Here is an 11,727-nt window from a genome sequence, read left to right as displayed (position 1 = left end):
CCTTCTCTGGAACAGGCCACCACAGAGTGGGCTCAGGTCAGGAGCAGAGCAGGCCCAGTCAGGTTTTGTTGGAGCAGCTAACCAGTAACAGCCCCAGAGGTATCAAGAGTTCATTCTCTAACCAAAAAACAAGAAATAACTAGTATGACCCCTCACTGGTGTCCCTCAGTAGTGACACTCAGAGTTCAAATATGAGAAAAGGATCAGAAAACAGTTAAAAAGGCAATGAAACTAATAGGCCTCCTCTAGGGTGGTGACTGGGGGAGGAGCTAGCCCTGTCCTGTCCCCCTCCCTTGGCCCTAGCTGACCTGCTACACAGTTACTGCAGGAGGTGGAACCCCCAGCCAAGCCACAGCACCAGTGCTAGCTCCAGGGGTAGCACCAACTCTCACTGTGGTTGGGGATACCCTGTCCCTGAGGTTCAGAAGCTCCAGAACCTCATGTTCTCCCTGGGGTTGGAGAGCATCCATAAAACTTCTAAAGACATCCCTCAGGTCTGTCTGGTTGTGGGTGAAGGCCAAGCTATGCATGGCCATCATGGGGAGCTCAGCAATGGGAGATAGCATCAATTTCGATTCCATCTCTTCCCTTTGAAGTTCAGCTACAGAGCCAAGTTGCTGGGTTATCACTATGAAAGGAGGGTTTTTGATTGATATGGTCCTTGAGATTGATCATTCTGAGACCTCCCCAGGTTCTAGGACATGTTCATACAGAGAAGCATCCCAAAAGAGCCCCCCCCCACCCCCAAGGGCAGTCTTCCTTGAGACATTTCTTTTCTTGCATTGGTGTTGCCTGCATTGATGGGTGGCAGTGTTCAGAGCACTGGAACCAGGAGGCTTACTATCCATCTCTACTTACGTTTTACTGAAGTTACATTGGATCTGTAGGTGAACTGGGGAGAATTTACATTTTAACACTATTTAGTCTTGAAATCCATAAACGTGGTATACCTTTGCATTTATTTTGGCTTTCTTTAAATTCTCTCAGGGAGTGTTTTGTGATTTTTCAGTGTAGTGTTCTTGCACATCTTTTGTTGGCTTTGTCTTTATTATTGTTGGTTTTTGATGCTTTTAGAAATGAGACTGTTTTCTATTTGTGCTCCAAATTATTTGCTGCAAGTATCTAGAAATAGAATTTATTTTTGCATATTGATCTTCAGTCCAATTACCTTGTTCAATTATGAATGAATTCCAAAATTTGTCCATAATTTCTTTTAGATTTTCTAAGCACACAATCAATTATAAATAATAGTGGTTCTATTTCTTCCCTATTAGGTTTACTTTTAAAAAATTGATTTTCTTACCTTATTGCATTGGCTAAAATTTCCAGTTAATGTTAAATAGAAATGGTGATAGTGCACATTTTCTCTTATTCTCAAACTGAGTGGGAAAGTACTTAATATTTTACCTTTCAGTATGATGTTAAATGTTGGGTTTCAGCTTTTTGGTGTTTTGTGTGTGTGTGTGTATACCCTTTATTAGATTAAGAAAGTTACTTTTTTCTTTAGTTTTCTGAGCGTTAAAAAAAAATGAAGAGATGTTGAATTTTATCAAGTACTTTTTCTGGGTCTATTGAAATTACTATATGGTTTTCTCCTTCAATTTGTCAATGTGATGGTACACATTACTTACATTTTAAATGTTAAAGAATTCTTGCATTTTCACACTAAACCCTGGCTAGTCATGATGTATTATCCTTTTTTATCTATTACTGGAATTGATTTGCTAACGGTCTGTAGGAACATATTTTTCCTTCTGTGTCTATAAGAGATAGTGACCTGTGCTTTTATTTTTGTAGTGTCCCTGTCAGGTTTTTTTGTATCAAGTTATGCTGTCTTACACTAGCAAGTTGGACCGTGTCCCTGTTTTCTTTACTTCCTGACAGAATCTGTGTAAGATAGGTAATAGCCTTCCTTAAATGTATGTTTTAAATAATTCACAACGGAAGTGTCTGGGCCTAGACCTTTCTGTTTGCTTGCTTCCCCCCACCCCCCCATTTTATAGAACTTTGTTTATTTTTATTTTATTTTATTTTTTTATTGTGTTATGTTAGTCACCATAAAATACATCATTAGTTTTTGTTTGTTTGCGTTTTGTTTTGGTTTTGGTTTGTTTGGTTTTGTTGGGTGGGAAGGGCATCTTGCCATCTTGATGTTCATTCCATCATTGTATTTTTTTTCCTTAGGATGTTTTCAATAGTTAAGAACAAGGACATTTCCCATGAGACTCTTTTGAATCTCTTCAAGCAAAATAAGGTGGAGATAGCAAACGCAATAACAAAGCCATTTCCTTTCCTTGAAAGCCTCAGAGACCGCTCCTTTATCACGGAAAAAATCTATAAAGTACGTTAAGTCTATTATATCACCCATGATAACCCACCCCACCCTAATTGTTGTGGCAACCTGGATTCAAAATTTAGTGTATCATTAACTAGTTGATGGCCTTTTCATACTCTTCACGGAAAGACCTTTTTGAGTGAGTTAATCCTCTAAAAGTTTGGGGGTGACAGAACAGGCAGTCCTTGCTAACGAGGCTTCTGTTCTGATTGAAGCTCCTGTCTCCTGTGGGACGTGTTGCAGTGAGGTGGATGGGAACCGTGATATGGCTGAGTGGAAATTGATAGCTTTTCATACAAAACCTATAGCAATTTATACAAAATGACAAAATTAAATAAAATTAAAATAATTAAGAGAATTGGGGCAGTATTCCATTATAAAATCCACTACATCAAATGAAACCCCCAGGGATTTTGTGCTATTATAAATAAATCAGTTTGTTCTGCTTTGTTGTTGTGTCCTTTAAGGTATGTTTTGTAAGGTGTTCTGGAGTCTTGGTATTCCGGTGAATTTGATCAGTGGGTCCTCCTGGGGAAGTAGAGGAGGAGCCATCCCTGTACCCTCTGACTGTGCTCCTTACAGCCACAGCAGGACCCTCTCCTCCTTCCCAAAACCCTTGCCGGACTCCTCACACCTGGAGGGTGGGCGATGGTTGTTGAGTAGCCAGCAGAATTGCTCTAAGGTCCACTCGTGAAACAACCTACGCAGGATGAAAGTTCAAAAGTCAAGAACAAGGGTTCATTTGTTATTTTAAGCAGGTGATAAAATATTTAAGAAGTTCTAAAATACTATATGAAAAATAGTAGTCTCATGGGGAAAGTGGAATGAATGTTCTATGCAATCACTGCCCAGTGATTAATTTTGAAACTATTTTAACTTTGAAACTATTTCATATTCTTTTCCTATTGTACTTTTTTAAAGAAAGGATTCTCAAGAAGCCCATAAAAACTTGGTTCCTGTACAGAGAGTGGTGTATGAAGTTCTCCACTGCCTCGAGAAGACCTTTGATAGGTCACTTCTACAAGTCCTGTTCAGCAGGGTTCATCTGAAGGAGTATCCTGATTTAATTCATGTTCATAGAATCTTCGAAAATGGTAATTGATATCCTCCCTTCCCTTTCAGGGTCCATGTCTACTTGTCATTCATTCATTCACTCATTTGCTGGTTTAATAAGTATTCATGAAATGTTTACTCTGTCCCAGGACCAGTGCTTGTCAGTGTGAATGAGTCACCGTTAATAATTACACACATGTTCTCTGGTCTCATCATCAAAATCATCAGTCATGATTACTCTGCTAGGGTCTCTTGTAGGTTTAATTACAGCCCTTTTTCTTCTTCTGGGAATGTGCGATTTATTCTGTGTCATAGGTGCCTGATAAAGAGGAAATGTTCCTGGACAAGTTGTGACATTTTTCTAAGATGACCAGACTGTCACCGGTTCCCACGGAAAACCTTATTTGAGACCGTCTGACAAAAAGTTAGCTTCCCAGACAGAGAATAAAAAGGTCAAAAGAGCCCACCCTGCCAGAAGGAGGGCCAGTGTGTGGAAAGGTGTGGGAATAAGGAAGGCTGATTCTGACATGACGGTTACAGGCAGATTGTGCATTTCAGACACCCTAACTGAGGAACTGGAATTTTATTTTCATAAAAACAGGGAAGTCACACCAATTCTTAAGCAAGGGATAAAATCAAAAGAAGCAAAAATAAAGTAGGGAGTGTATTACTTTGTGCAAATAGTACACTGATTAAAATAAGAACAATATAATTTCTTTTCTTTTTAAATATTTATTTATTTTAGAGAGAGAAAGACAGAGTGTGCAGGGGGGAGGAGCAGAGGCAGGGAGAAACTCAAGGAGACTCTGTGTTGAGTGAGGAGCCCACTGCCGGGCTTGATCCTGTCACCCCGAGATCACCCTGAGTGGAAACCCAGAGTGGGATGCTCAACCCATTGTGCCATCCAGGCATCCCTGAGCAATATAATTTCTATACCAATACCCAAGTAAGAGAAAGGAATAGAGAAAATCAAATATCTGCACACAAATTTCAAGTGAATGATTTTTAAAAGCTTTATTGAGATAAATTTTTATACCTTAGGTCAATATTATATTTGTAACCAGCATGTCCTGGGCCATGGGAACAGAGAGAATGGTGGATACCTGTACTGCCCACATCTCAGGGGCTCTGATTCTTTTCATGGACTGCAGGGACCCCCCACCCTTTTCCAGGTTCAGTGTGCACATCACCTGTTTTAGGTTCTGGGGCTCCCTGAGCTGGGGTGCCCTTCACCTACACTTGTTGCCACCCACCTGCCCCTGGGAGATGGCAGCAGTTGCCTCCCACACATTGTTGTCCACAGGAGCTGTGCATCAGCGACCCAAAGCCCAGAATCTGGGGGCTGTGGCCTGGGGTGCAGCACCCTCTCCTGCTGCTCAGTCCCACCTTCATCCCATGCTCAGAGCCCCCTGAGCCCCCAGGGGAACCACCTACACGCACACAGACCCGCTTCACCTTTCCCTTTGTTCTCCTCAAATCTTCCACCTGGTTTTGCCAGGGTGTGAGGCCAGGTCCTGAGATGACAAAGCATCCGTGGCTCCCACTGTTCCGTGCAACTCACGCCTGCAGGTCCTGCCCCAGGAGGAGCTCCTACCATGGGCCCTGGAGCAGCAGGTTCCCTGACTCTGTGGGGTCCCCTCCTCCCTGAACTCCCCACAGACATCCCCCCGACCTCCCTCCAGGCTTCCTAGTTTATTTTCTTCCTCCTATGTGTGCTGGGTCACCTACAGGCAGGGGTGCTGGCTGGTGTCCCTCCCTTCCCTGACTGGTGATCTCCCCAGCCTTGGGCAGGCCTGTGGGGAGCTCCTCCAGTGCAGCTATCCGTGCTCCCTGCTCAGAGCTGCAGAGTGTCCATCCTCTTTTCCTGGCTTCTGAGCCCCTGGGAGGTCTGTCTTGTTCCTCCAGGAGTCCTCTGCTTTGTGTCTTTGGGAAGCGTTCACCCTCCCTGCCCCAACCCTCCTCTTGTCTAGTAGCATCTTTAGAGCAGCTGGGCTTTCTCCATGGGTATGGATCTGAGAGCCTAGCTCTTCTCCCAAAGAATTCCCTCTGTTCCTTGTACGGTTCACAGAGACATTCCACTTAACAGAATTTATACTGAGATAAGTTTTCACTTCTCTCTGGCCATCTTGCTGGGTGATTAGTTACTGTTTATAACTTTTCCACTGCTCCATAATCCTAAAACCCGACAGGCTCATAGCCTGTAAGATTTGCGTGAGTGTGTTTTTCTCTTCGATGTGGCAGGAAAAGGAACAAATGACACCAAGTTAGGAGCCACTGTGATGAACTGACCCAGGGTCCAGAAGTCCCCACCAAGTACCTGGATTCTTGGGTGGTCCAGATTGTGATTATGAGGTGGTGTCCTTGTTTATTTGCTTGCAACCACTAATTAATTTTTTTCTCTGTTCAGTACGTGAAGAAAAATATTTTCCCCAGAAAAATGATAATGAAGAGAGACAAAACCTCCCCCACACTGGGCCAAGCTCTGAACAAGGTAATTATGATAGAATACAAACTTTGTTCCCTGGTTACAAAGAGGCCAGAACTCAGGAAGGGCAACTGTGATGTTAGAGAGGGAATCCAAAGGGACATGGGGCATATGGACGTGCGTGACTTTGTATCAATTCCAAAATGACATAACTCTACTTGAATCTAAGACAAAAGGTGGCAACGACAGAATTTCTGCCCAATAACCTGGAAGGTGGAGTAAGAATCTAAATGTGAATTTTGAGTTTCCAGCGGTGACCTTCAGTGTGAAGCTCTTAAGGGCTAAGAACTCCAGGCCCAGGGTCAACATCAAAGAGGGGACTTTTGATGATGGCAGAAGGGACTGATTTCAATGTTTTCAAGAGTCTAGATATTCAAGGAGAAAACTAATCACACAGAGACAAAAAAGAGGAGGTGGTAGAAAGATGGAAGGGAGGGTGTGGGTACTTTGAGTAAGAGAAGGGAAATGAAAGACAAGGAAGAAAAGGTTAGAAGACACACTAGAAATAGCTGTATTATTAACATCTCACTGGTTGAACATTTGAGGGGGCAGTTGTAGGTTTAGTGCTCAAACTGCCATTGGAGGTTAGCATTGCTTATGAGCCCATTTTGCAGATAAGGAACCTGAAATCTGGAGACGGCATGTGTGTGGTTGGCCTGGGGTCAGATGAGTAATCATGTGTGTGTGTCTTAATGGAGGTAAAATTCATGTAACATAAAATTGACCACTTTAAACTGTTTAGTGATATTTAGTGATATACACAACATTGGGCAACTATCCCCCATCTACTTTCAAAATATATCAGTCGCCTCAAAAGGCAACCCCATTTCACTCCCTATTCCCCTTCTCCCACAGCCAGGAGCCACTGGTATAACTAAAAGGTGTATCTTTTCATTTTTGTGTGTTGAGTGGAGGAAATCAAAAGTTGGAGAGAACAACAATGGAGCCTGACGTGGAAGATGGGAAGATGTAGAGGAAGAAAAGCTGGGCAAGAAGGTGGGGGCAGGAGAGTGGCTGGAGGGAAGAGAGATGGAAACACAAGGTCATGGAAGGCAAAGGAATCCGGGATGCAGAAATATTTTCCTCAGTTAGAAGCAGCAGTGCCTGGAACTTGGATCCTAGTGGAAAATGGCAGGAGAGAGAAAGGGAATGAGGTCTAATATGATGGAAGGAGGCAGAGAAGGGCTTGGTTGCATTTTGGGTGGAGTCTTGGAGCAGGAGGAGTATTTCTGCCCCAGGAGCAGCTCACCCTCGTCTCCGATCTCAGAGCTCAGTGTCTATAAACTACTCCTCCGTTTGTTCCCTGGTCACTGACTCTGGTCTTTCCTTTCCTTTCCTCTCTCTTTAGCACTGGATAAATCCACAGATTTAAGAATAAAAGAGAGGAAGTCAGAGACGGTGTGTACCCCGCTGAATGATGGGCAAGGTAACTATGACTGAATCCCATGTTTTAAATGAACAGTTCCCTGGGTAGCTCATTATGTGGAAGGAAGAGAGTCCATAGACTTGAGCTCTGCCTCTAGCTCCTCTCCAAGGTGTGGGAGAGACATGCATGCGGGGTGAGACCAGCAGGGCCTAGGGGATGAAATTTAAAGAGAACCCAAAGATAGGTGCCTCCTTAAATTAAGATCCTTAGGCCTCTTGCCTGTCACACCCTAGCCCTGTCCTGGAGGCAAGAGAGAAAGAGGAGCAGAAGTCTTTAGTAGAGGACGAGGATAGACAGGTAGATGGACTGGACCATCCAGTGGGAGTTACAGGGCAAGCATGGTTTTTCCTAAATGGACATGAGATAGAAAATTCTCCCATTTGGTGGAGGTTTTGACAGGGAGATAGTTTTATCCTACTCTACAGAAGTTGTCACAGGAACATGGAAATAATATGCATGATGGTCAGATTGGCCAGTAAGTGGGATCCCTGAGAACACCCTAGAGGTAGAGTTGGGGACGGGGCCCTGCGCATGGGTCAAAGCCCAGTGAGAGACCTGGAGTGATGAAGGATGCGACCTTTGAGATGAGGGCAACACACAAGAAAAGGACCGGGAGCCTAGAGGCAGGCAGAGGGTCCAGGTAAGCCTGAGAGAAACAGAGACAGAAAGAAGACAATTTACACCAGGGATAGTGACAAAGATCATATGGAGAGAGAAACATAAGGGACAAAGCAAATGCTGGTAAAAAAGAAGGTAGGGGAGGGGCAAAATGAAACCGTGAAGACAGTGTTCAGTGGGAGTGAATGGAATTTTGCTAGAGGTCAGTGTAGAAGAGAGGAGACATGGTGGGATATTTAGCATCAGGGGGAGTCAACACGCAGAAGCTTCTGCCGCAGGGGGTCGTCCCCACCAATAGTGAATTTTCAGAACCTTGAATCCTGGATGTATGTGTTGGCAAACATTACATTACTGATGTATTTGTATGGAAGGTTCTACAGAAACAGTCCTAAGAAGTGTGTTTATGTAGACATGTAGTAAGCCACCCTTGAAAAGGACACAAGAATAAACACAAAATTCAGCCAAGATAATTTCCAGCGAGTGAATGAGAATAGCAGGTTAAGAGAAAGTAGCAACAATAAGAAGGTAGATTTCGGGGTGAAGAGGAAAACCCTGGAGAGATGGGAAGAGAAGGATACAGAGGTCCTGACACAGAGCAAAGCAGGAGCGGAGCAGGCGAGAGGCAACACGGGGGAGGCAACCCTCTCAGGTGGGATCAGGAGAGAGGGGAACAGGAGATAGGTGAGGGTTCTTTCTGGATCATTATGTATTTCAGGGGCAGAGATCATCAGATAAGAACATCTAGCACAATCTTGTGCTGGGGGTCTGGTGCATATACAGAAGACAATTGTGTCTTATCACCTCAAAATTGACCAAGAAGGCCAGCCAGCAGGGACAGCATATGTCCAACCACCTGAAATCATTAGTAAAGCTGGCCAAGGAAGTCTGATGTGATGACATGGTGTGTCCCAGCGAAGGTTACAGGAGGCGGCCCAGGGAGGACAGGATGGATGCAGGAGAGGGAGACCCTGGTGCTCAGTGAAGGAACTCTTGCCTAACAGAGGAGAGCTGGGAGGGAAGTGGAAAAGTACTGAAAAGGGGAGGCTAAAGAGATGGGTAGAGCAAGATGGAAAGAGGAGCTGAAGGTACAAAAGGTGCATCAGGTCAGAAGAGTCAGAGACCGAGAGTGCTGAAAAGCATGTGCTAAGCTGAGAGGAGAAGGAGGACATAGGAAACCAGAAAGAGAAGCAGAGGCAGAGAAATAGGGGGGGAGAGAGAGCTGCAAGGGGAAGAAGAGAGGGAGTGGTCAGCAAATGGGGAGCACTGCGTCCAGTGAGCATGCCTGGAACACCATTAACCTGTAGGCCCCTGAGTCCCGTGAGAATATGGCACCATCTGGCGCAGGGACATTCCTGCCTTGAATGGAGCCCATCAGGCATGTCTTTCCTGATGTCCTCTCAAGATGGGGTTTCCTGGGGCGCCTGGGTGGCTCAGTGGGTTAAAGCCTCTGCCTTTGGCTGAGGTCCCAGGGTGCTGGAATCAAGTCCCACGTGGGGTTCTCTGCTCAGGGGGGTGTCTGCTCCCCCCCCCCTTCACCGCCTGCCTCTCTGCCTACTGGTGGTCTCTCTGTCAAATAAATAAATAAAATCTTAAAAAAAAAAAAAAGATGGGGTTTCCTGCTGGTTCCTTGGCCCCACATTGAGATCCCTAAGGGGTTTTGTTTCTCTGCGCAGGTTTCGGTGGTGAATCCAGTGAGGAGGAAGGGCCCCTGGAAGCTCTGAGCTCTGCAGGATGCCAAGGGCCAGAGGAGGAGGGTGAGGACTAGGAGGCGAGTGAGGACGACCAGCTTTGGACTCTAGACCCTGAGGCGTCTGCATTCAGAGCTCCTGCTTCCTGACGTGCCCTCCTTTCAGTGCGCTCTACAGCCAATGGTCCTGTCAACTCTCCCAACACATTTCCTGTATTTACCTTTTGTGCCATTTTGGGAAATGTGGGAGACAGGGTCTTGGTCACTGAATATGTGTGTTGAGATATAAACGTTACAGTAGAAATAAACTAGAAGATTTCTGTTTGCTTATTTTTCCTTTCATGTGATCATGCCTATTGTGATAGAATAAAAAATAGGTATTTAGTCTTTATCCCTAGTTGCTGGCACAGAGCTCCTCAAACCCTTGGAATTTCCCCAGTGGTAAGAGTGTCTCCATGACAATTAGAGGGTTAGAACTTTCAGTTCCACCCATCAACCTCTGGGGAGAAAAGAGAAGTGGGAGATTAAGTTCAATCACCAATGACCTATGATTTAACCAGTCATGCTTATACCATAAAAACCTCTGAACAATGGGGTCAGGAACCCCTAAATTGGTAAATATGTTGATGTGCTGGGAGGGTTGCATGCCAGAGAGGGTGTGGAAACCCTGGCATGCCTCATCCCCATACCTCAACCGATATATTTCTTCCATTTGGCGGTTCTTGATAATAAAACTGTATCATAAGCAGAGTACTTTCCCGAGTTCTGTGAGTCATCCTAGAAAATTATTGGACCTAGGTGGGCATCGTGGGAGCCCTCAAATTTACAATTGGCTGGGCAGAAACATGGGTAGCTTGGAGAAACCATTTGTAGCTGGTGCCTGAAGTAGGGTCAGTCATATGGGACTGAGCCATTGCCCTGTGTGGTCTGTGCTAACTCTGGGCAGTTATTGTCAGAACTGAACTGAATTGAATTGTTCAACATCCAGTTGATACTGAGAGCTGGAGAATTGATTGGTGTTGGAATAACCTATTTATTGTTGGAAAAGACACCACATGGTTGGTGTCAGAAAGAAGCCCACATACATAACCATACGGATGTCTTCAGTGTAAGTATTGATTTCTGCCTTAACCAACTTCTGTCATCTGTGTCATCTGATCACAAAAAAAGGTAGGTAATTTTTTATTGCCTTGATGCATATATTGTTACTGGAAACTTGGGAAGACACAAAAAGCCCAAATAAGTCTTTTGGACAGGTGTTCTCTATCATGCCATTAGCTTCTATGCAAGCTTTCCCAAAAATAATTTGGGAAATAATGTCTCAGAATTCTAAAACATCCGGAAGGAGTAGACAGAATAACTATTATTTTTATCCTTGTTTTGTAGATGAGAAAATTCTAGCAGGAATTTTTAAGAATCTTTTCCCAAATCATATGGAGAATTAAAGGCAGAGCCAGGACCATTGTCTTGGATGCTTAGATCTCAGTTCAGCAGATGTGTTTCCTTCAGAAGGAAGAAAGGGGAGAAAAACTAATCAGATGCATCTGCCAGTGTTAGTTGTTACAGGATTTATAACTTTTATCAGGCACTTATTATTTGTCTTCCATGGATTTTTTATGAACAAAACAAATTTGGAAATATGCCCTGGTGTAATAACAAATAAGATAACTTAACATCAAAATGCATACTTTTTTCCAACAAAAGATCCATTTTTATTGTTTGCTGTATTTTTCGTGAGTAATAAAACTAAATTATCTTTTAGGGAATTCCCATCATCTGTTTTTAAGCAACGTGTAGTGTCTTGAGCCCTAGAAGTCTACTTACTATTCATGGAAACAATTCCAACAGGTTTTGGGTTGGTGAGGGGGTTGAGTGAGACTTGGGCAAGTGGGGAGGAGAAGAGAGGGCTCTGATCCATAGTCATTCTAGGATCCATCTTCCAATGTTGCCCTGGGCAAGCAACAGAGGCAGAGGAAGTGTGTAGGGATTAGTTGGAAGGATACCAAGTAGAAAAGGAAGGTGTTAGGAAAGCCAGAGCAAGATAGAGCAAAGCCGCCCAAATGCCCAGTTTTCTCAGCTCCTGGCAACTAAAAACAGTGTTAACAAAGGGAATGTGTTGAATT

This window comes from Mustela nigripes, chromosome 3, assembly GCF_022355385.1.
Source record: "Mustela nigripes isolate SB6536 chromosome 3, MUSNIG.SB6536, whole genome shotgun sequence".
Taxonomy (NCBI): Eukaryota; Metazoa; Chordata; class Mammalia; order Carnivora; family Mustelidae; genus Mustela; species Mustela nigripes.
The sequence above is the reverse complement of the archived record's forward strand: the minus strand, read 5'-3'. Positions refer to the sequence as shown.